This window comes from Pteropus vampyrus, unplaced genomic scaffold (assembly GCF_000151845.1).
Source record: "Pteropus vampyrus isolate Shadow unplaced genomic scaffold, Pvam_2.0 Scaffold171, whole genome shotgun sequence".
Lineage (NCBI taxonomy): Eukaryota > Metazoa > Chordata > Mammalia > Chiroptera > Pteropodidae > Pteropus > Pteropus vampyrus.
Window position 1 is genome coordinate 2,377,727 of NW_011888952.1, and position 23,875 is coordinate 2,401,601.

At 49.7% G+C, this 23,875-nt stretch overlaps 1 protein-coding gene across 1 annotated transcript in view; it reads left to right on the forward strand.

Annotated features, from left to right (window-relative positions):
• Nucleotides 1-433: 433 nt before the first annotated feature.
• ATP2B2 (ATPase plasma membrane Ca2+ transporting 2) overlaps nt 434-23,875 on the forward strand; it is a 180,572-nt gene continuing 157,130 nt past the window's right edge. The window contains exon 1 of the mRNA XM_011370565.1: nt 434-531. The gene's annotated coding sequence lies outside the window, so the exon portion shown is untranslated. The remainder of the gene's footprint in view (nt 532-23,875) is intronic.

A 23,875-nucleotide genomic window follows, 5' to 3' on the forward strand; every position in this document is an offset into this window, starting at 1 on the left:
TCGGCTATCACTACCTCACCCCCTCCACCGCTGGAGAGACCTCTCCCCTTCTGCTTAGCCCCAACCCTACCTTCACCATGCCCTTGACATTCCTTCCTACTTTGAGGGAGCAGGCAGATTCCTGGGACTCTGCCAGCTTTAGTTCCTCATGATCCCACGGGAGGAATTAAACCGCAAACAACATCGTGGTGGTTCGGTCCACGCACCCCCACCCCCTACTCTCCTCCCTTGTCCCCCCAGCAGAACAAGCCCTCCCCCGTCCTCCCGTCCCCTCCCCCAGCGTCGGGCGGCTCAGCGGCAGGGGCGGCTTCTGCCTCCCCCGAGATCGCATTTTGCCGCGCGCGATGCTCTCCTAGAAGCCGGCGCCGCGCCTCCGCCCCCCGCCCCCCCACCTGCTCGGGCAGGATGGTACAGTCTGCAGAGGGACCGGGCACGCTGGCTGGGCTCAGCCGCGGCACCAGCTGCCGCACCGCGATTCCGGGGCTGCCCGCCTGGAAACCGTGCCGGATTTGTGGTGATTTTCGTGGCCAAGTAAGTACCGGCATCCCCCAGCATGAGAAAATAAAAAATAAAAAGCGCCCCACTCGGATCTCCCCTTCCTCCCTCACCCATTTTATTTTGTTTCATTTTATTTGCTTTTTCTCAGTGCTGATGGTGGTGGCGGTGGCAGCGTGGAGGGGGGTGCAAGCTGGGCTTGTTTATCTGGAAGCAGCTGAGGCTGCATTGGGAGCTGCCGCTGAGGGAGACACTAGTGTAAGGGTCTGTGTATTGCGGGGAGGACTGGAGTGCTGGGGACACGGGCAGGGGGGCCTCGGACAGGCGGATGCCTGGGGTCTCAGGTAGATTCGGGCAGGCTCTGGACAGCCAATGCTCCCAATGGATGTTATGCAAGGGCCGGCAAGCTGGTGGCCAGGAGGGGGTGGGGGGGACAAGGTTCTCTTACCTCTGAGCCTCTGGACCTGGAAGACAGGCAGAGGATCAAAGGGTGCACTCTGCCTACCCCAGGCAGGGTCCCAGAAAAGAGGCAGCGGGAGGCCCCCACGAAGGGTCCCCTTGGTGGGGTCAGCTGCTGTGTGCCAGGACCCACCAGGTCAAGCCAGCCTGCCAGGATGTGTGGTAGCAGGAATGGGGTCCTGGAGATGGCCAGGAGGCAGGCGTGGGATAGCCAGGCCATTTTGCAGCAGTCATGCTGGGTGGTGGAGTTGGCAGTTTCTGCCCTGAAGCCCAGTTCCTCGGCCAGCCTAGGTGGCCTCTGAACACTCAGGCACCTGGGGCTCCTCCCTGCAGGGTCAGAATTGGGAAAGCCAGCAGGAGGCCTCTAGACTCCCCAAGAGTGAGCTACTGTGGGTAGCCACCGCTTGTTAGTCAAGTGGCCATTCCATGCCACTGCTGTCCTCGGCTCACTCAAGTTGTGTGGGGAGGGGTCTCTGCGACTGGCCTGCCCCAGTCAGGCAAAGGTCCTAGGGGTCTCAGGGTCCCCATGCAGAGACCCTGCCAGGCTCGACCTTCAGAAGGGTAAGTGAGCAAGTCAGCTCAGCCAACAGAGGGTCTTGGTGTGATACTGCACACCCCTAGCCCAGTGCAGAAGGGGCTCCCCTCCTTGCCTGTATTGCTCTCTAAATTGCTGGGAGGAGACAGAGCTGACGTTTAGGGCATTTCCAGGAGTGGCAGGCACCATCCAGAGAAATTCTCCTTTGACGTGTACAGTAGGAGGGGGCTTAGAGTACAGACTGCAGGGGCCTGTTAACTTCCTTGAAGGAGCAGTGGCAGGCATGGGGCTGCAGCTCTGGGAGAACCGTGCAGGAGGGGTCCAGGAAAGATGCTGATGGCCTATATTATTTAGCCACCTTTATATGCCCATCAAGGCCTATACACGTCCACAGATTTGCACAGATGCACATATATAACTACAGCGTACATCATAGTGCATTACATATGTTCCAATCATATACACACATACGGAGTACACATGCCCTCAGATATACCCCAGCACATGGGAATACAGCTCACATCCCTGAATACCACCTGCTCACCTGCAAAACACAGCATATACACAAATGTAATGTGCATGCACATACACGTAAATGCAGCATGCCCACACATGCATGTAGCACTAATACAGGAATGCAGTGGGCTGCACGTGGGCAAATCAGCCTGCACATACATAGTGCCTGGAAGCAGCCACAAATATGTGAGGGCTAGCCCCAATGTAAAAGTGACAACCATACACATGTGGAGTCCCAGATGTCCATACATTAACAGGCACATGGCATGCTGGAATGAGTCCACAGGTGAATGTAGGTGGCACACATATGAAGATGGCCCAGGCACACAGATGTAGCACCTCTGCAGATGCTGCATGCACACTCCCACCCCTCAGCCTCCAGGTATCCCTGTGGGAGTGAAGGTGCCTCTGGGTACTGGGGAGAGGCTTTTCCCTCAGGGGACTGACTGCCTTTGAGGACAGAAGGACACTGGCCCCTGAGTGGCAGCCATACCGCACATAGGCCGGAGTGGGGGCCAGCTCACATTCTCAGGGATCAGTAATTAGGTTCAGCAAGGCCATCTTGGGTTATTGATGTTCTGAAGGGAAGCTTTTCCAGTGTTAGAAGGGGGACAGAGGAGGGGGTGGGCGTGGCTGCTGTCCATGACCCAGACCACCAAGACCCCATGGACCCCCTTCTCTGGAACCAGAAGAGTGACACACCGATGTGGGGCACAGAGTTGGGGTTATTCCCATGCCACAAATGAGGAAGCCGTGCAGAGAAATGAAGACACTTACCCAAGGTCACACAGATGAAATATGGCAGAGATGGGGTTGAAGCCAGGCCATTGGGCTCCCTGCCTGTCCTCTTAGACTCTCCCCTTCTCTCCTATGTGAGTCCAGTTCCAATGTGGGGTGCCAACGTCTTGGGAACCGATAGGCCAATAACTTGGGATTTTGGTACAAGGATCTAAGAAAGGGTCCAGAAGGGTCTCTTGTGGGTAAAGGCAGAGTCCTCACCAGGCAGGTATGGCCCTGTCCTAGGCAGCCAGACAGCTCTGCCAGCCCTTTGCTTCATGGAATTGATGGCACCTAGAAAGCCAAAGTGGATGTGTGCACTCTAATGTTACTTGACCTAGGCCCATTCATAAGAGGGAAACTGAGGTCCAGCCAGGGGAAGGTACTTGTCCAAGGTCACAGTGTGCTCTCTGGAGAATGGGGAATCTTGCCAACCTCTCTCAGGTCCCAGGCAGCAGGGGCCTGTTTGGCCCATGGTTTTCATCAGATGCTTGACTCAAAGTTTAAAGGATGAGCATACCAGGCCCAGCCTCTACTCCTAACCAGCTATGTGACCTTGGGCAAGTCACTTTGTCTCTGCACTTCAGTCTTTTCATCTGTGACTAGGGCATTTCTGTCCTGCCCTTCCTCAGCCCACAGCTGTCTGAGAGCTTTTGGGCACTGTAGAGGGCTGTGCACAGAGGTGTGATTGGCACCAAGACCTGGAGCCAGAGCAGGTCAGCACCTTGTTGCTGAGATTGGCCAATATCCTGAGGGGAAGCAAGGAAGGGAAATCTCTAAGCTGGTAGGTCTCAAACATTAATGGACCTAAAGAATCACCTGGTGGGGGGCATATTCAGGAAGTCTTGGGGGCTGCATTGTCACAGGTGCCCCAGGGTTCAAATCTACTCCAGGGAACCAAGGTAATTGAGAATGGGCTCAAGGAAGCTCATAGGCTCTCAGAGCTGTGGGTGACCTGGGCATCATGTTCTTCCTCTAGTCCTGCCTATCTGGGAAAACTGAGGTCGCCTGGCAAGTTGGCAACAGTGAAACTGAAACTCAGGTCCCCAGCCCTCCAGTCCCCTGTCCCACTACTAGGCCCTGGCATCACCCTGCACAGCTAAGTCCGGCCTTTCTGGTGGTGGGTCAACCTTCAAATCAAAAATGAGTCTATCTTCTCAGCAGCATGGCTGGGAGGGGTGCTCCAAAGAGACTCACCAGGCCTTATGGTCGAGTCCCGATGAAGCATCTCCCAGCCATATGACAGAGGGAGAATGGCTACTCTTCTATAAACTTTAATCTTCCCTTTTCTAGAAGGGGGATAGATCTAAAGCAGGGCTATTGGGAAGATTTAAAATAATGTGTGTGAAGCAACTGGCACATAGTAGGTACAGGATCAAGGTTGGGGGTGCTGGAGGACCCTGAGGTGCAGGATATGGCTCCTGTCAGCTTCTCTTAGCCCCCAAAGTGCTGTAGCAGAGCTGTCTGGGTTGCAGGTGCTGAGGGCCACATGCACATTCATTGTGAGGGGTGGACAGGCTCCCTCCCCTTTCCCCACCTGGAATATACAGTGTAGAGTGGGAAGTGTGGCTGGGTTTCCTGCCTGGAATCTGGACACCCCAGCCCACCCTGGCCTCTCCAAAGCCACCTTGGTAAACCTGCAGTGATTCATTTCTCCCAGTTGGAGCCTCAAACAAGAAAATAGTTGGGGAGAATATACCCCTGGACAGAGTCAATCCGATGTGTGTAAGAGCTGGTAGTAGATGGAGAAGATGACAAGGGCCTGGCGTCCACAGCAGTAGAGTGGAGCCTCAGTTCACCCATCTATAGTGTCCACCTCTCAGGCTGTTTTGAGAGGCAAGTGGGACAAGTAATGGATGTAAAGTGCTGAGCTCAGGGTATGGCCCATATTTATGGCTCAGTGAATGAAAGTTGTCGAGATTAAGAATCAGAAGGTGTGAATTCAGTACTTACCTCTTCCACTTAAGGGTGCCCATAATCAGTTGCTTTGCCTCTTCAAGCCTTGGGTTTTGATCTGTAAAATGGGAGTATGCCACCAGGCTGCCCACTTCATAGGGTTGCTCTACAACAACAATAAATAGGTGACACTTTCAGCAACAACTTCTGAGAAACTATTGGATGCTAGACTATATGCTGAGGGCTTCACCATGATCTATGGTTAGGAGACTTACAGTGGATGGAGGGAGTGTTGTTAAGACCTTAGAAGCATCATACATAATCTAGGAAACCTCTGAAGGGTCAGAGTGGAGGGCAGCATGACTGGACCTGATGGGAGTGGACACTGGGGCCAGGGCTGGTGTCTCAGGCTACAGAGGTCCCCAGGTATAAGAAGAAAGCCTTGCTCTAAGGCCCAGGAGAGCTGGCTCTGGGCCCAGCTCAGTCACTGGTGGGTGACCATGGGCAAGTCATGTCTGCCTCCTGGTTTCATGATTTCCCCTTGAAAGAGGGGGCAGTGATCCTGCCTGCTGCGTGTCTTCCGTGAGGGCAGATTCTCCTGCCAGCTGGCCCTTAGGGTGAAAGGTCTGAGACACTGCAAGTCTGCAATAGCAGTTACAACCACTGTGTTTGTTTCCTGTGGTCACCATAACAAACTACCACAAACTGGGTGGCTTAAAACAATAGAAGTTGATTCTCTCACAGTTCTGGAGGGTGGAAGTCTTAAACCAAGTTGTCAGCAAGGCTGGTTCCTTCTGGAGGCTCTGAAAGAGAGTCCTTCCATGCCTCTCCCAGCTTCTGGTGGTGGCCAGCAATCCTCGATGTTCCTTGGCTTGTAGCTGCATCACTCCAGTCTTTGCTTCCTTCTTGACATCACCTTCTCTGTGTGACTCTGTCCTCTCCTTTTTTTATAAGGACACCAGTCATTGGATATAGGGCCCACCCTAAATCTGGGATGATTTCATCACAAGATCTTTCAGTAAATACATCTGCAAAGACCCTATTTCCAAATAAGGGCACATGCTGAGGTTTCAGATGGACATGAATTTGGGTGGAAATGCTGTTTGACCCAGTTACTAATATTTATTGTTTACTGCTAATAAGTCCTTTGCACAGCGTCTCACTTCTTCCTCACTATCACACGGATAAAGAAACCAAGGCCCAGGGAGATTAAGAACATGCCCAAGTACACAGCAAGTGAGAGGCAAAGCTAGAATTTGAATCCAAGTCTCTGGTGCCTTTCTCCTTTCCACCTTTTTGGTATGGGCTGGGGGCTGCCCATAGCCAGGAACCCATGGGGCGGGTCCCCCAGCCAGCCCTGTGCTGACCCAGAGAGAGGAGCTGGAGATGGGCAGGGGACCTTGGAGGTGTGAGGGGGGGCCTTGCTGGCCCCAGGATACTTGAACAGCCAAAGATTGAGAGCCCACAGTCCTTTAAATCTGTCACTTATGCTCTGTGAACCTTATCTAGAAAATGGGGACAACAACACCAAACTTGTGGAGTAATTGCCAAATGCTAATCATAATAGTCATTACTAAAAACCAAAGTGTATCCTCAAGTACTTTGCAAACATTTAACATGTAGGAAGGTTATTGCTTACTCCAGGCCACATCCTAGTAACTCTACCATTAAAGAGCTGCATGTGGTTGAACTAGTGACTCAGCTGCAGTTTATTTCTCAAAAAAAATGGGGTAACATTAGTACCCATCTTCATAGTTGTTGTGAGATGCAAATGAGATTCAGGTAAAATGCCTAGCCTGGGGTTATGGTAGTTAAAGGTTCAGAGGATGTTTCCTCATTTGTAAAATTGGGGTATTAATAGTGTTATTATTATTATACTATTATTTATTGTGCAAGGATTTGGAGAAGCAATGCAGAGGAAGCACTTAGCTCAGGGCTTTTCCAGAGATGGGTATTAAACTGCCCTCCTCTCGTGCCATCAGAAATTTAATCGAATTTAAATCCTAATGCCAGTGTTTACTGCTGCATGACCTTAAGCCAGTAGCTTTGTCTCTCTGAGCTTGACATCCTCACATGTAGAGTGGGGTTGAGGAAACCTGCCGCACAGGGTAGTGTGTGTGATGTAATAGATAGAAACCTGTCACAAATGGAACCCCAATCATACCAGACATTCAAAATACATTGAGCTTCTGGGGAAAGGCCCCCAGAGGGCTTCTTTAAATATGTCCTCTGAACAGGCAATCCTCGTCCACTGTGGGTAGATTCAGTTTTTGCAAAGATCCTGAGAAGTTGTGCTGTAGTTGAACAAGGGGTTGAAAGATATCCTGTGGGAGGAACCTGTAAATGGATGAGTCCGTTTTGGGTCCAAGAGCCACATAGCTTTGGAGGAAGGAAGCAGGTCTCTCTGGGGCTCCCATGCCACCCCAAGAGTAGTTTCTATAAAGTTGTAGTGCTCTTCGGGCTGGTTTGGGCTGCTCCACTGTACCATGTCTGGCTACCAAGGGGGCCGCTCTGCAGGGGCCGTGGGGAGTGTCGTCCAGAGGAGCTCTTCCAGCCTGAGTTCTTCAAACTCCTGCCTCATTGGGCTGGCTCCGAGGTGGCACAGGGAGTTTAGCTGTCACAGTTTATCGTGAGGCTGTGGAAGGGCTGGGGATCCTTAAGAAGCCATTCGGGGGTATCTCCCAGCCTGCCTGAGGCCTATGTGCTGGATGAGGGCTACAAGCTTGTCTGGAGCAAGGGGTGCTGGGCTCCAGCTGACTGAGTCTTCTAATCTGAGCATTCTAATCTGTGCCCATGGGCAGAGAACATGAACCACTGACTTAACAGTGTTGTAGCGTAGCGGTTCAGGACCGAGTCCGGGCCCAATCTGCCCAGTGTCAAACCTGAGCCTGGATGCTGATCAGCTGTGCTTCCTTCGTTCCCAGGCCTCAGTTCTCTTAGCTGCTAAATGGGGACAATAATAGTGCCTGCCCTGTAGGGTTGTTGTGACTGAAGATGAATTGTGTGGATTCCCAGATGCATATTTGATGTCTCTGAAACAGGGGTGCCTATTATAACTGGTGTCGCATCACGGTAGAACTAGCAATGCCTTTGTCTTTAAGTATACATAAAGTAGTGATGCATCTTAACAATGGTTGCATCTTAGAATCAGGGAAATATGGTAAATAAGATCAAATCTATAAAGGATTTAGAACAGGGCTGGTGAGAACAAGCCCGTCTCCTACCTGCCACCCTGGCTCAGTCAATGGTGAAATGTTGTGTATTTCTGTGCACCTCACAGGAGGCTTTGCATCCAGCAAGTTTATGTGTGAATCACATTCCCAGCAGAATGCCCATATGCAGAAGGTACTTAATAATTGGCAACTCAAAACAAACAAAGACGGTAGTATAGGGAGAAGTTTAAAGCAGACTCTCTGAGATTCCAATTTCTGCTCCTCTACTTCCTTGCTGTGTGACCTTATGCAAGTTTCTTAACTTCTCTGTGCTTTGGTCCCACCATCTGTAAAACAGGCATAACAAAAGTATCCAATTCATAGAATTGCTGTGGGAACTAAATAAAATTAAAGTGCTTAGGCCAGTGCTTGGCAAGAGCATAGGCAATTATTATTTGATGATCTTCTAATGTGTCTCTTCTAGTTCAATAAATGGTAGCTAAAATAGACACTGGGCTCAATAAAATAATAACAATACCGACCACACTCATTTTACAGATGGGGCAGCTGAGGACCAAGACACATGTTGGTTTGCCCAAGGTTGAACAGCTAGCTGGTTCTCCCCAGTGCTAAAACCAGACTCTAGGGTTCAGGCATCAGCCTGATGTTGCCTCCTTGCCCATGTTGGTCCCGGACTCTGTGATTCTTATAGAGAAGGAGGTTCTTGCCAAGGAAGAAATGGGTTCTAGAAGCTGCAGCCAGATGCAGCATCCGTTGGGTCAGGGCTCTCATCAGAAGTGGTTTCTTTCTTCCTCCATGTCTGCCTGTTCACCACAGTGCTAGCGAAAGGGCTGGGCTGGGCTGTGCCTAAGATCGGCAGAGCCTGCCAACCACCCTGTAATCCTACCAGCCAGGACTTCCTAGCCTCCAAGTGCCTTCTCAGTGGCTGCTGCAGAGTTGACACAGCAAAACTCCATCCTGGAGAGAGCAAAAGCTCTGGCTGACCAGCTGGTCTGGCCACCAGGCAGTGCCAGGGCCACAAAATGGATTTGGGCAGGATCTGGATAGAAGAGACCTGGGTGCAGCCCGGCCTTGACAAACACTCCAAGTGACCTTGGACTTATCATAGTCCCTCTCTGGGCACCTTGAAACAAGGACTTCGGGGCTAGATGGGCCTCTTGGGACTTTAAATGTCTAAAATTTAAAATTAGCCAAGAATTGCTGATACTCAAGGTCATGGGGAAGGGACAAGGTTGGAGGGATGGAGCTCGTGGCTCTGCGTTTGCACACATCTGTGTGGATCTTAGGTGGGGGTCCCTAGGAGCAAACCTGACCCAGCAGCAGCTCCTGTTCATCCGAGGGGGGTTCTGCAGAGAAGAAGACAGATGGAAAGTATATAGCCCAGCAGCTGGGGTACAGGTGCCGAAGGCTGGCAAAGGGGACCCGGGCAGAGTAGAACAGTGTCCATGCTGTCGTGTATTTGCGATGCAAAGGTTGCTAGAACCAGTCTTTTCCTAGCAACTATCTGAAGGCAGGAGATTAAGAGCTCTTTAGGCCACTTCTAAATTTATCAACTTACATGACTCACTTCAGATTAAAATGAGGCCCTTCTCCCCATCCCACCCCCAGCCAATTTTGGGTTTCCAAACTCAGAGGATCTTGAAGAGGAGAGCGAATGTAAATCAATAAAACCAATATTGGCTGAGTACTTGGTGTGTGCCAGCAGTGTGCTGGATTCCTTGCCGACCCAGAGATGAATCAGCTCCAGAAACAGCTCTCACTGGGAAGCTGAGGCAGCCCCAGAAGAAAGTGGCAGCTGATGGCAGACACCCAGCCAGGGGCTGGACCATGAGTAACTTCCATGCCCGAGACATGACCTAACTAACAACAGTCTTTGGATCCCACAGGGTCTCAGCTTCCTCATCTATAAAATGGGGCCAGTATAGGGAGGAGTCTGTAGCGTTGGTCACCCCTTTGCTCAGGAGAGGGTAATAGAATTAAGTGTGGCTGGGCATTGGGGTCCAGGGATGTTTTGGGGTCTTTCTCTGCCCTCTCAGAGACCTAAGTCTGTCTCTGTGGCCTCAGGGAAAGACAATGCCAACAGCTTCCCTTGCCCTGGGACCTCCCTTCTCTAGGGAGTCTCTCTGAACTCCAGAGTCAAGCTTCTGCATCAGCTAAACATGAATGCAAATGCTAGGGTTGGAAAAGAGGCCAACAAGCCTTCACACCTCAGTCTCCCCTGAGCCTCACTACAGCCTCCAAGGTAACTGGAATAATTACGGCTGTCATTAACCAAGCACTTTCCATGCTAGGCTCTTCATGCACAGTCACTCCTTTACCCCTTTCACGATCGGTGAATGGATCCATTTACAGAGGGGGAGACTGGTCTCTGACAAGAGCTGGATTCATGGGAGACTGAGGCCAGAGTAGAGTTGCCCAAGGTTGCTGAGGGAGAATCTAGAAGCCAAGGACTCTGTCCATGATATTGACTGTCGCACGCCCCCACCCCCACCCCCCAGTGCTCCCATACCACCCCGGCCCTCCAGGAGAAAGGGGCCAGACTTCAAGCCAGGAACAAGGCCATTCATACCCAGCCTGCGTCCCCAACACAACTGTCCATGGAGGCATGGAGCAGGTTCAGGATACCCTTGAAGCTGGCCCCTCGGCAACTACAGGCCCAGATCCAGGAATAGACCATATCCTTGCTCTCCATCTTCGATCCCTAAAAGAGACCCAGCTAACCCTCATCAAGTTGTAGGTACACTGAGTCCACATTTTGGGGAGAGAAGACTTAACATTTTTTAAGCACCTACCAAGCACTGTTGACAGAACGATGTTCAAATCCCAGCTTTGCCATGGAAACATTGTATCCCTTTGGATGAGTTATTGTTCCTTTCTGAGCCTCAATTTCTTCACCTCTATAGTGGGGGAAATGACTGTAGCCATGTAGAGATTATGCAAGATGTGAATGAAGTCTCTGTGCAGCCCCTGCCCTGATGCCTGGTTGCTACTGTGATTATCACCCTGTCTGGCAGCATGCACATGTCATGTCTGTCCTGTGAAGAAGGCATTCTTATCCTCACTTTACAGATGTGGACACAGGTCCCTCAGAGAGGTTCAGGGACTTGCCCCTGGCCCCACGGGTTAGCAATAGTGCCAAAAGGGGGAGCTGGTCAGATCATGTTCTTCGAGTCGTATTCTTGGGGCCTCAGAGGGCAGCCAGGGACACACTGTCCAGAGAGGGTTTTCTCTGCCAGGGAGACAAAAATCCCAGAATGCGGAACTATGGGATCATAGGTGGAGTTGACAGCACAGGGTAGTGGTTAGGAGCAAACCCTGGAACCTGAGAGCTTGGGCTTGATTCCCAGCCCAGCACTCCTAGCTGTGTGACCTTGAACAAGTGACTTAGCCTCTCTGTGCCTCAATCGCCTCACCTGCAGAAAGGGAGTACATAATAATAATGTAAATGTGGATTAAATAATTTAATAAGTATAAAGAACTTGGAACAGTGCCTGACACATAGAAAGCTCAATGAAGTATCTGCTATTTGTTATTATGAATCATATAATCAGAACAAAAGGGAGATCAGGCTCTACCCTTCTCCCTCTCTCCCTGAATCTTGCCCCAGCCTCCTTCACGGCCCATGGTTCTCATGGCCACCAGGGGGGCCCTTCTCAGAATGTCATCTGGCTTGCCACTCTGGTCAAGGCCTCTAGTGCCCCCAGTTGCCAAGTGGATAAAGCCCAGACCCCTCAGCCTGCATTCAGTGCATCTGTGATTTAGCCCCCACCTACCTTTCCGGCATCTTCCTCCATGATTCGCCTTCATACCATTTCTCCTTCCTTGGTTAATTACTTCATCCACTAAGTCGGTCAGGAATTTAGAAATTCAATACGAATAGAGTACAGCTCTCGTTGACATTGACCCTTTTCCCACCTTTAAGCCTTTGAACAAGCTGTGCCCAGAACACCCTTCAGCCATCCTTCAAAGCCCCCTTTAAACGCCTCCTTCTTCAGCAAGCTTTCCTGCCTCTCCCTTTATTGTAAGCTCCTAGGCTGCAGACCCTGGACCTCTGGAGTCATGCCCTTGCTGATGAGCTTGGCTTGTTTTCCTTTCTGTGTTTTTCTGAGATTTCATTAGAACATTTTTGAATAAACACAATGAATAAATGAAAGGATGAACTTCCTCATTAGTCCTCCATATCCTCTCTTGCCCTCCCACCCCACCCCAATTATGTGTTCTCCCTAAGGGGCCAGATCGATCCTTTCAACAATATAAATCAGATTGTGGTGCCCCCTGCTTAAAACTCTGCAGTCTTCCCCATGATGCACAGGATAAAACCCAGACTCCTTTCCATAGCCTATTAGCCCTTCAAGGTCTGGCCCCTCATCCCGCCCCTCTCTCCTCACTCACTCCTCTGGCTTACTGGCCTCTTTTCCATTCCTCAAACCCATCAGCCTCTTTCCTGCCTCTGGGCCTTTGCACATGCTGTTTCCTCACCTAGAAGGCTTTTTCTCCTTCTCCTTACATGATAGATTTCCTTCTCATCAGGCTAAATGATATTCCCTCACTAATGCCATCCCCCAACCCCCGCCATCTAATTAAGTGAGCTGCTTCTATCATAGCACTTATTTCTCTAATAGTATTTATCACAATGAACATTCTTTTCAGTATTTATTCCTTTGTTTGTCGTCTGTCTCCCCTCTGGACAATCAGCTCCTTGAGGACAGGAAGCTTATCTGTCTCATTCACTGTTGTATATAAAGGCCTAGGATGGGGGGAGGGGATCTGTTTCGTGCAGCTGTGAAGGAGAAAGCCGTGTCCTCCCTCAACATCACACTTGACCCATTACCTGCAAGAAGGAGGAGAATTGATTATGAGAGATTGCCCAGGAATCCCACACTCACCCACGTGCCTTTAGTGAGTCCCTGTGCCTCCCTTAGTGGGGAGGGAGTCGGGGTAAAAAGGGAGAGAATAGGCGAGGGGCACAGCCATAAATTAGACAAGTGGAATTTCTAGTCTTTCGCCATTTACAGTCTAACTGGGGAGAAGGCAGCAAAGAGACAGCTGGGTCTGTAAATCATCTAACACCAGGGAACAACATGGATGGTACAAAACAGAAGAAAGCAGAGGAAGATACAGGAGGAAGAGCTCTCTGATGTCCTGTTTTGGGAAATTGGCTTTGTCACAATGTTTATAGCTCCACTGTGTACTTTCGAGCTTGAAGACACCTTAATGATGGGTTTGGGGGCCAGGCCTTAATAAAGGGAAATTTCTGCTGATTAGACCCACATGGGCCTGGCTCTGGAAAGCGTGCACCTGACGCTTACCTGCCCTCCCCACTCCCCCCCCCAACAAGTCCCCAGCCTTCTCCCACAGCAGGGCACTCCAGAGCTGCCTATTACTCTGTCCCCAACCCATGAGGTGGCCAGAAAAGCAACCAAACAGCAACCATTTGGAAAACCCTATTTTCCCTTTTTTAAACTGCAAATTTTTGTGATTTGAATTACAAAAATAATGCCATGCTTGTTGAAACAAATGGAATGATACAGAAGGGCCTATAGTAAAATGACTAAGTTTCTTCTGCCCGCATCCCACATTTACCTGATGTAACCACTGTTCATATCCTGTTCTGTCAATTCTGGAATGTACGTTTTCCCACATTTCAGATCCCTGAGATCGGGATATATGTAGGAGTTGATGGCGCATCGTAGTTTTATTGAAAGTGCGTTTTCTTTCTTAGCGGTATGAAAAATCATGGTGCAACTTAGGATTCAACTTGCACTTCCTTTCCCTGGCTTGTTCTTTCACTTATTGGTAGATATAAATTCGGGGGAGTTGTGTTTCTTTTCTATGGGATCAATGAATTCATACTTGTGACTTTATTCTGTCCCTTGGTGTACTGTGGCCATCCTGGTGGCTCGGCAGACTTTTAATGAGAGGCAGCAGAGGCTAGTGCAGATGGCAGGGGCTTGGGAGCTGCCATCTCTGCCATTCTTCATCTGAAGTGTGCCCTCTCTGTTCCCACATTAAGGCACCGGCACATGTGCAGTGCCCAGCACAGGCTGCCGCCAAGCGTACACCTGGGGCTGGCACTTCTCTCTTTCCCCCAAGATGTGGTTTGCATGGCATAGCGAGACACATCATTGCCCCCTCCCCAACTAGGTAGCCCTAAGACCCACAGCAGGGGCAGGGAGTCTGAGCGCAAATAAAAAGGCTGAATGCAAAAAGTCAGCTTTAAAAAGCCATGTGCAAACAAGGGCAGAATAAAGTCAGAAAAGAGGCTCAAAGGTCAGAAGAGGGAACAGAAGGGCAGAAAACATGAACCTGAAAAGACACTTCCCTTACCACAACGCAAATAAGAAATTTTAAAATATCAACTGAAGCCAATAGAGGCTTCTTAGTAAGGAGAAAGGCACAGTAAGTCCAAGGTGATCTGCTGGCCCTGCTGGCTCAGCCCCCACCAGGCGCAGGTCTAGCACACACCAGGAAACCCAGGCAGCCAGATGCACCTACTGGCCACAGACCCCTGAACTTCTTTCCAGTACCAGTTTCTGAATCAAAATGCTGCTGACTGATGGCAAAAAGCCATTGACTTAGGCACTGTTCTAAGTGCTCTGTGGGGCTTATTTAATACAACATTCCTCTGGCACTTATTATCCCCATTTTACAGATGAGGAAACTGAGGCTCTCTGACATACAGTTACCTGCCCGAGGGCACCTAGCCAGCAGGCTGACTCCAGAGCACCCAGCTTAACCATGATGACAGCCACCTCACAGTCCCAGAGCACTCAAGCTAGCAGGGAGACCAGTAATTGCAAACCAACATGAGGACCAAGCTAGGGGAAAGCCCTGGCAGGCCCTTTGTTGGACTGTCAGGGAACAAGCTAGAGAGGGCCTCACACAGAAACCAGCCGATTGGAAGGATAAGTAAGAGCTAGGGTAGCTGGAAGGCAGATAGGAAGTGGGAAGTCTGCCTCTAGCAAAGGCATAGGCTTGAGCGTTGTGGAGGCCACCCCCAGCAGGTGGTGAGCGCTCAGCTGGAGAAGTGGCCAGGCCAAGCCAAGGGCAGTGGGCTGAACAGTTTTAAGCTGGGGAGTGACATGACCAGATTGCCATTTGGAAGGTCCTGTGGCCCTAGTAAGGATGATGGGTTGGATGGACAAGGCTGGAGGCCCACAAGGAGGAGGCCGCGCAGACATCTGGTGAACAAAGGCAGAATGGAGGGCAGGTTCCCAAGGAGGGTGGTGCAGGCCAGCTGACAGCACTTTGGGACTGTTCAGGGACAGTGAGGGGGAAGCCACAGTGAGTCCCACGTGATGTTGGGGTTGTTGGGGCCACTTAGAAAGGGATGGAGATGGTGAGAGGGGAAGCAGTTTGGGAAGAATCCATGAATCTGTTTAATGAGGCCAGAGAGATGATTATGAACTGACTCCTTTGGGAACCACTGACAGAAAAAATGTGGAAGTCCTTCATAAAATGAGAATAACCACCCATACCTAAGGGCAGTGGAGGGGTGCCAAGGGGAGCATTCATTCATTCTACAAATGTCAGTGGAGGGCCTACTATGTGCCAGGCACAGTGATACAACAGGCCAGTTCACTGCCTTGTAGCTTTCATTCAAGGGAATGGAGATAGACAATAAACAAAGATGTAAGTAGGTGGCATGGCAAGGAGAGGTAGGTATACAGAGAAAAATAAGGCAGAGGAAAGAAGATTAAGAGGGTTTTTTCAAATAGGGGGTTAGGAGAGGCCTCCCCAAGAAGGTGGCATTTGAGCAGAAACCTGAAGGAACCAGGTGGCTGTCTGGGGAAGAGAGGTCCAGGCAGAAGGAGCAGCCAGTGCAAAGGCCCTGAGATGAGTGCATGCTCAGCAGCATGAGGGGGAGTGAGCGAGGGGGAGGGTAGCAGATGAGTTCAGAGAGATATATAGATGGGGGTGCTGATCATTCAGGGTATCATGGGCTATTGTGGGAACTTTGGTTTTTCCTTGTGCTGGATTATGAGCAGAAAAGGGATTTGATTTGCCTCTAGCTGTGTGTAGAGAACAGCCTGGGGGCAGGGGGAGGGGAAATGAGAGGCAGAGAGACCAAGGAGGAGGCTATTGCAGTGAGCATGGTGAGAGAAGATGATAGCTAGACCAGGGTAGAGACTGGAGATGGTGAGAAGTGGTCACGTTTTGGATATGTTTGGAAGGTAGAGCAGACAAGATTTGCAGACAGAGATTGATGAGATAATTTTATTATGGAATTGAAGAACTAGGTTGACCCCAGCACCTACCACATTGTCTAGAATCTGGTAAGCACTCAGTAGATATTGGATGAAAAGATGGATGGATGGGTGAGAGGGTGGGTGGCAGTGGAATAGAAGATGGAAGAATGGATGGGCAGGCAGATGGATAGGTGAGTGGGTAGAGGGTAGAGATGAATGGATGGAAGCAGCGAAAGAGGAAAGCAGCCAGGCCTTGAATACCAGACTAAGAAATCCGGTCTTTCTCAGAGGCAGTGGGAACCACTGCCGGTTCTTGGAGCAGGGGCATAGCAGGATGTGAGTACCGTTAGGGGCACTCTGAGATGGTGGCACCGGGCATTGCCTGGCACCGTGTCCCAAGCTGGTAACTTTCATGGACACTGATAGTCAATCTTTTCTGTTTCCTGCTGTCCAGTCCCCCACCCTCATTCATTTATTCATTAACAGTGTTCAGTGAGCACTTCCTCTGAGCTGAGGGTACTGGAGATATGGTGTGAGTGAATCAGACCAGTCTCTGCCCATAGAACACATTTTCCCCCTTCACAGGGCCACAGAACCAGAGACAAAATGTAGGTTACTCCTGGGGCTCGGTGGCCCTCCAGCTTCATGCTGAGAGTGATGGATTGCCCTCTGCCCTTTCCAGCAGCCTTGACTTCCTGCAGCCTCAGTGGGGGCCCTCAGGTACACCAGCCAAGACTTTACAACTGGTCTTGGAACCCTAGTGACCACTAGCATCCCCCTCCTAGCTCAGGGTTTTCTTGTTTGGGGTTTTTGTTCTTTAGTTTCATCTATGAATTTATTGTGGTCATTTGTGTATGTGTGTACACTCTTTGGGAGGAAAGGCTGTTCTGGGAACAGATAAAGGAAAAGGAATGAGCATGCATTTACTGCCCACTGTGTTTCAGACTCATTCCATATTTATTTGTTCATATAACAAATATTTCATGAACTCTCACTACTGTCAGACACTGGGGAAATAGGTATACAATTGACTCAAATTACAACACAGGGGTTAGGGGCACCAATCCCCTTCCTGTGCAGTCAAAAATCCAAATATTACTTTTGACTCCCCAATAACTTAGCTACTAATAGCCTACTGTTAATCAAAGCCTTACCGATAACTTGAACAGTCAATTAATACATATTTTGTATGTTATATATATTATATACTATATTATTAAGAAAACATTATTAAGAAAATCATAAAGAAGAGCAAATACATGTACAGTACTGTAGGTATTTATTGAAAAAATCCACATATACGTGGACCTGTGTAGTTCAAGCCCATGTTGTTCAAGGGTCAACTGTAGTGGTGAACAAGACAGAGGATTCTGCTAATAAATAAATGAAAAATAATTCTAGGCAGTGGTGTGTGCTACAAAGAAAATTAACAGGGAAATCGAAGGGGCTGCCTGGGACAACTTGAGTAGGATAGTCGAGGAGGGTCTCAGTTAAGAGGTGACATTTGAAGTGATGTCACCACCTGGGGCAAGAGCAATTTTAGCAAAGGAGCCAGCATATGCTAGGGCCCTTAGGTGGAACTAGCATGGTATATTAAAAGATCAGAGGCGATGTGGCTGGAGCGAAGTACACAAAGGGGTGAGGCAGAAGTAGTGAGAGGCCAGATCATGTGCAGCTTTGTAGGTCACAGTATGGAGTTTGGATTTGATCTCGACATTGAGGGGTCTTAAGCCGGGGTGAGACATATACACAGCCCCGTCTGCTGCTCTATTGTGACCCTGTGAAAAAGGAATTGTCATCTCATTCAATCCTTGCAACAATTCTGGGCAATTAGTGATGAAATTCCCATTTTACAGGTAAAGAAACTGATCTGTACAGCTAATAGCAGTAGAGCAAGATCTGAACCCACATCTATGTGACCATATCCTGCACTTGATCAGTGGGCACCCATGGAAGGTTCCTGGACTAGGAAATGACACGGTGCAAAGATATTGACCAGGAGAAGGTGCCTCCAGTTTGGCTCCTGACACTGTGCCTCCATGCCTCTAGGGCAGACTATCTCCTACAGCTGAGTCCTGGCTAAGAGGCCAGCCTGGGGAAGCAGGTCTTTGGGCCAGAGAGGGAAGCCTTGTTCTCAAGCCACATAGCAGGCCAGGTCAGCTAGTACTCAGTCCATCCTTGTGATTCTCTGTGGAATGAGCAAGGAGAAAATTCGGAGACAGGGTAAATTTGGTTTCTTGGCTGTGATTCACTTTATAAAGCCTTCATGAGGAGTCAAGCAAGAGGCAACGGGAGCAGGACTGTGGGCTGGAGGTAGGAGAGGAGCCTGTCACAGGTCTGCCAGGCCAGGGGAGGCTGTAACAAGTATGACCTCAGCTTGCCCTGAGCAAGCGCTCATGGGAGAGAGCACTAAACCGTCTCCTGCTTCCTCTTCTAATCCCTTTGGTCACCACACTATTCCCCTCCGGCGTTCTCACCCAGTGCAGAGCTCAGGGATAAAAGCACTGCCATGTCACTCACCATTCCGTGACCTTACCACTCTGAACCTCAATTTCAATAGCTGTAAAATGAGATGATAAACCTTCCTGGGCAGGACTTCAATGAGGAAGCAACACAAGTCCTTCACTCAATGCCTGGGACATAGTAAGTGCTCGGTTTAAAAAGCAGATAGATACCACCTCTGTGATGGCAAGGATGACAATGGCTACCTAGCCTCCTAAAATCTCCTGGCCTCTTGCCCCCTGCCTCTGCCTCCCTCCTCTCACACCCCGTCTCCCCATCTGAGACCACACAGGACTCAAGCTGAGCCCTCACCCAGCAGATGGGGTCCCACTGAGTCAGCTCTGCCCAGGCTCTGTGCCCAGACTTTCTATCTCATTCTTATCTTATCCTCATGACAAGTGTGAAGTACATGGCCATTTCATGGCTGAGGAAACTGAGGCTCAGAGCCATGAAGGAGTCTGCACAGAAAGTGAGGAGCTAGGCTCGGATCCAAGTCTACACAGGAAATCGCCTCTTAACCCCAGTTGCATAGGTTTCTTCTTGGGCTGTCAGTGGAAGCTGTATTCTATCGAAGGCCTCTGAAGTGGAAGGCGATTTCCCTGCATTTGGAGAAGAGGTTTCAAGTGAAGGGAGAGGTGAGACATTGGGTCCTTGCCCCAATTCTGCCATAGCTGGGGATTTAGGGCTGTGGGGGCCCTACAGGGGGTTCAGTAGGACAGAGTCAGAGCTAAGATGAGCAAAGACCAGCCTGGCTGGTGAGTGAAGACAGAGCCCGGAATGGGACAGACAGATGGTGAGGAATTAACCAAGGCAGGAGTGGGTATTGGCTGCAGCAGGTGGGTGTGGAGAGCTCAGAATGCCACAGAGACACCCCAGAGCCAGCGGCAGTGGAATAGCTCTGGGGATGAAGGCAGGAAAGACACTGAGAGCAGCCCCAGGATCCTCACCATTGTGTAAATCCCCAGCCAGTCCCTTCTTCTCATGGAAAGGCAATTGGGGGAGCTGTGTGCCCATGGGAGAGGCAGATGGTGGTCAGGCAGTGAGGAGGATGCCTGCTCACCTGCCAGCTCGTACCCTCAGGGACCTACAGAGTGTTCAGGTCTTTCTCTCCCTCCCAGGAAGCCTCTGGTCCCTTTAGATTCCCCCAGAGTTTCTCTGAACTCTTCTTGGCCTCAGTCTGCAGGACTCAGGAGACCCAAAGTAATTAACCAAGATGGGAGGAGGTACTGGCTGCACAGAGCCAGTACATGTCACTAATGCTTCAGACCTTAAAGAGAATCTCCCCAACTGCCTCCTTTCACAGGGAGGAGCTAGGCTCAGAGAGGTCTAGTAGCTGCTCAAGGTCACACAGAGAACAGGTGGCAGAGAAAATCAACTCTGAGCTTGTGACGCTTCTGGTGGTGGGGGACACCTTCATTGTTTCCGTCCAGGAGAGAAAGACGTCCCCATTTTCCTTGATCCCTGGGCCTCTGGGTGCCCAGCTCTGTGGTGGCGGCTGATGGTGATGTGCTGGCCCCAAAGCCCTTACATGGGCAGCTCCAGCATCTGCGCAGGCTACAGTGGACCAGTCCAGCAGTTTCTTTTTGGAAGGTTTTTCAGGGAGGTGTTTGGAGGCCAGCCAGTAGGTCTTTTCCATCACCATGGAAATTTCCAACAATGAAATTATTAAAACCTCCCGTGGCCCTTCTCCCACCCCACTTTGTTATGAAAAACAGCTCCTTGGTGGCCAGGCAGGGGACAGAGCAGCTGAGATCCCAGAATGAAATCTGCAGAGAATTCCCCAAGGAGAGATTCCCAAGTAGATGGCTAATCGGACCCAGGGGATCCCCTTTTGGAATCCAGGCAGCCTCTCAGGAAGGGATTTCCAGCTGCTCTGGGCCAGGAGCCAGGCGCCTCCTGAGCCCAGGAATTCCTCCTACTGTCAGTGCTTGGGTGGTGTTGGCAGGATAGTCAGGGCCTTGCACATCTTTGATGCTCAATAAATGTTGGCTGTTAAATAGTTACATAGGTGGGTTAATAAGGAAAGACAAAAGGTGGGAGGGTAAGGTAAGTTCCATTAGGCATCACTTGTGCCGTGAGACCTTAGTCAATCACTTCATTCCTGTGCTGTCCAACTTCCTGTAAAATGGAGACAATTATACATGTTATTCAAGGTGGGTTGAAATGAGAAATAATGCATGTGAAGTGCCTGTCTCAATAGACAGCAGTGACTTTGATCGTCTCCATCATCACCCTCAAAACGAGATAGAATAGATAACATGTGAGCTTGGGAGACAGCACTGAATCTGTCTCTGAAAATCCCTCTTGTTAGCTGTGTCACCTTTGGCAAGCAACTTCACCTCTCTGGGCCTCAGTTTTCTCATCCATTAAATGGAGATAAAAAAAAGTACCTGTTACAGGGTTGATTATAGGAATCAAATAAGAGTCAAATTGGCCTAGGAGTGATTGGGGCAGACCTCTCCAAGGAGGTGACATTTGATCAGGGATCTCAGGAGGTTAAGGAGTGAGACAGGTAGACATCTGGGGAAAGAGCACTCCGGGCAGAGGGAACAACATGTGCAAAAGTCCTGAGGTAGGAATGTGCTGGCATGTTGGAAGAACAGAAAAGGGGATGGGTGGGGTGAGGAAGGGTTGGCCAGTTGAATTAATTGGGACTCCCTTCGGAAGCAAGTAATGTAAATGCCAACTCAAGTAAGCCTAAGAAAAAATTATGCATTGGCTAACCTAACAGGAAAAGAAGAAGCAGAGGTGTTGACTTCAGGTATGGCTGTATCCTGGAACTCAAATGAGGTCTTTTCATGACTCAGCTCTGCTTGCATCTATGTTATCTTCATTTTCAGGAAGGTGCCACCAGCTGCAGGCCAACCTTCTACCCATCTGTAGTTGCAACAAAAAGAGAAGGCATGGCAGGTGGGAACGGACTGGGTCTAGTGTGGCTGAAACAGAAAGTTGAGAGGAGACAGGGGGACGAGCAGGGCCGAACACCTAGGCCCAGCCTTGTAGATCCCAGTAAAGAGTTTGGACTTAGTTCTGAGTGTGCTAGAAGCCATTGGAAGGTTTTAAGGAGGGATGTGACATGATCCAATTTATGTTTCAGGGATATCATTCTGGTTGCTGTGTGGAGAATGGATTGCAAGAACAAGGAGCAGCAGGGAGATTAACGAGGAGGCTAGTGGGATCACCTAGGTAGGCATTGATGGTGGAAGCAGAGATGAAGAGAAAGGGATGGGCTTGAGAGAGACTTAGGAGAAACCTGGACCAAGCTTGGGGTCTAAGTGAGCGTAGAGACACTAGCAAGAACTTGGCAAGGTCTTAGCCCCAAAGAAACTAGAGTGTGGGATGGAGCTCTTTTCCAGGCACAAGGCAAGAGCCAGTCCCTAGAGTTGGGGCCCTTTTGCCCAGATGACACAAGCCCCCCGAGCCAGAAGACTAGGCTTGGAATCCTCTCCCAGTTAGGAGTCAGCTGGGCCCAAAACCTAGAGCTTGCAGGTGGAGTCCAAGTGGAAGAACTATGAGAAAGGAAGGGTAGAGAGGGCAAGAAGCCTACTCAGCAGACCATGGGAGGCCAGAATTGATGGCCAGGCTCTAGCCATGGTCATCCCCTATTCCTTTAATCCTAGGTTCAGGCCAGTCCAGGACCCCCTGAGAGAAATATCAGAGTCCAGCCTGGGTCCCAGAGCTTCTAAGGACCTTTCCTGGCCATCACTTTGTACCTAAGGACAGCTTAGGAGTCTCTCCTGCCCACTAGGGAGACTGGCTTGAGTCACATGAAAAGGAAGAATTGCCCAGATACTAGGCTTATAGGAGACAGTGGGCCCACCTTGGGGTCACTTGCCTCTTGACCCACCAGACTGGACTAAATCTTGGGCCACTTCTGGTGTGGGTCTACTTTGGATGTCCAGGCAGCTGAGCCATGATCATCTTTCTAAGGTTCCTGTTCTGACCAGGTTTAAGTATGGTCGGATCCAATTACAGCTAAGTTAAACCTCCCAAGTCGTGTACCTGGGGTCAATTCTCAAAGACTGCGTGGTTCAGAAGGGACTCAGTTCTCCATATACCATTCTAGGGATATATCCATGCCCAGATTTTGTAGCGAATGAAGAGAAGTCTGAGGCACAGAGAACCTAGGAGAGTTTGACTCTACTAGGGAGCATAGCTGGGCTCAAGGCCATCCGTAGAGCACCTCTTTGAGGATCAGCACTTTTGCACCTATCATCTCTTCTAATACAACAATTCAGATGAGGAAACTCAGGCCGAGAAAGGGCCTGCATGGCATTTGTCACATAATAAGTTCCCAGAAAATTTAAAACTGAAGGAAAGTCAGTATCATCCTCTGCTCCCTAGAGATCACTCACTGAACGTCATGGCTTCCCACTTTGTAAAGAACATTCATAGCAAAGGAAATCAATCTTTTCATTTCATGCATCCATCCTCCTCCCTTCCTCCCTTTCTTCCTTTTTTCTTTCCTTCCTCCCCAAACTATTTATAGATGATCTGCTGCATGCTAGACACTCTGCTAGGTCCTTGGATACAGTTATTAAAAAACACAAGCCCCACTCTCAGTGGTCTAATGTGGAACATTAATCCAACAGTCACACAAATACATGTCAAATACAATATAGTAGGTAAATCAGGAAAGGCCTCTCTGAGAATGTGGGATTAAGCCCAGAGTAGAAGGATGAGTAGGAGTTTACCAGATGATGATGGGGAGGGAACAACATTAGCATTCCAGGCAGAAGGAACAGAACAGACAAAGGCCTGGTGGGGAGAATGAGTAGTGTGGCTAGAGCAGAGGGAGTCAGGAAAATGGGGTGTTGGGTGCGGCTAGAAGAGCCAGGGCAGGCCACCTAAGGCTTTGAAGATCACATTAAAAAGTTTTGTCTTTATCCTTAGAGCCACATTGGTAGGGATGAGATTGTGATGTGATGAAAATTGATTTTCCAGCTGCCAGCAGGGAAGCCAGTTAAGAAGCTACTATAGTCATCTAGGCAAGAGATGGGAAAAACTTGAACAGAGGAAGGGGCTATGGAAAGGCAGGGAAATGTAGGCAATGTAGGAAGGAACAAAATCGACAGAACTTGGATGATGAAGAGGAAAGTGACAGGCATGATTCTTGTTTTCTGACACACTGACAGTGAACCCCAGGGGAGAATGGGGTAGGGGTAGGAAGCTTAAGGGTTGGATTTCAGAAGTGTTACGTTTGAACCCCTCCCTCAAACTATACATCAAAGGATTCTATCAACAGAGTAAAAAGACAACCCATGGAATAGGAAAACATACCCTGCAAATCATATGTCCGATAAGGGATTAATATCCAGAACGTATAAAGAACT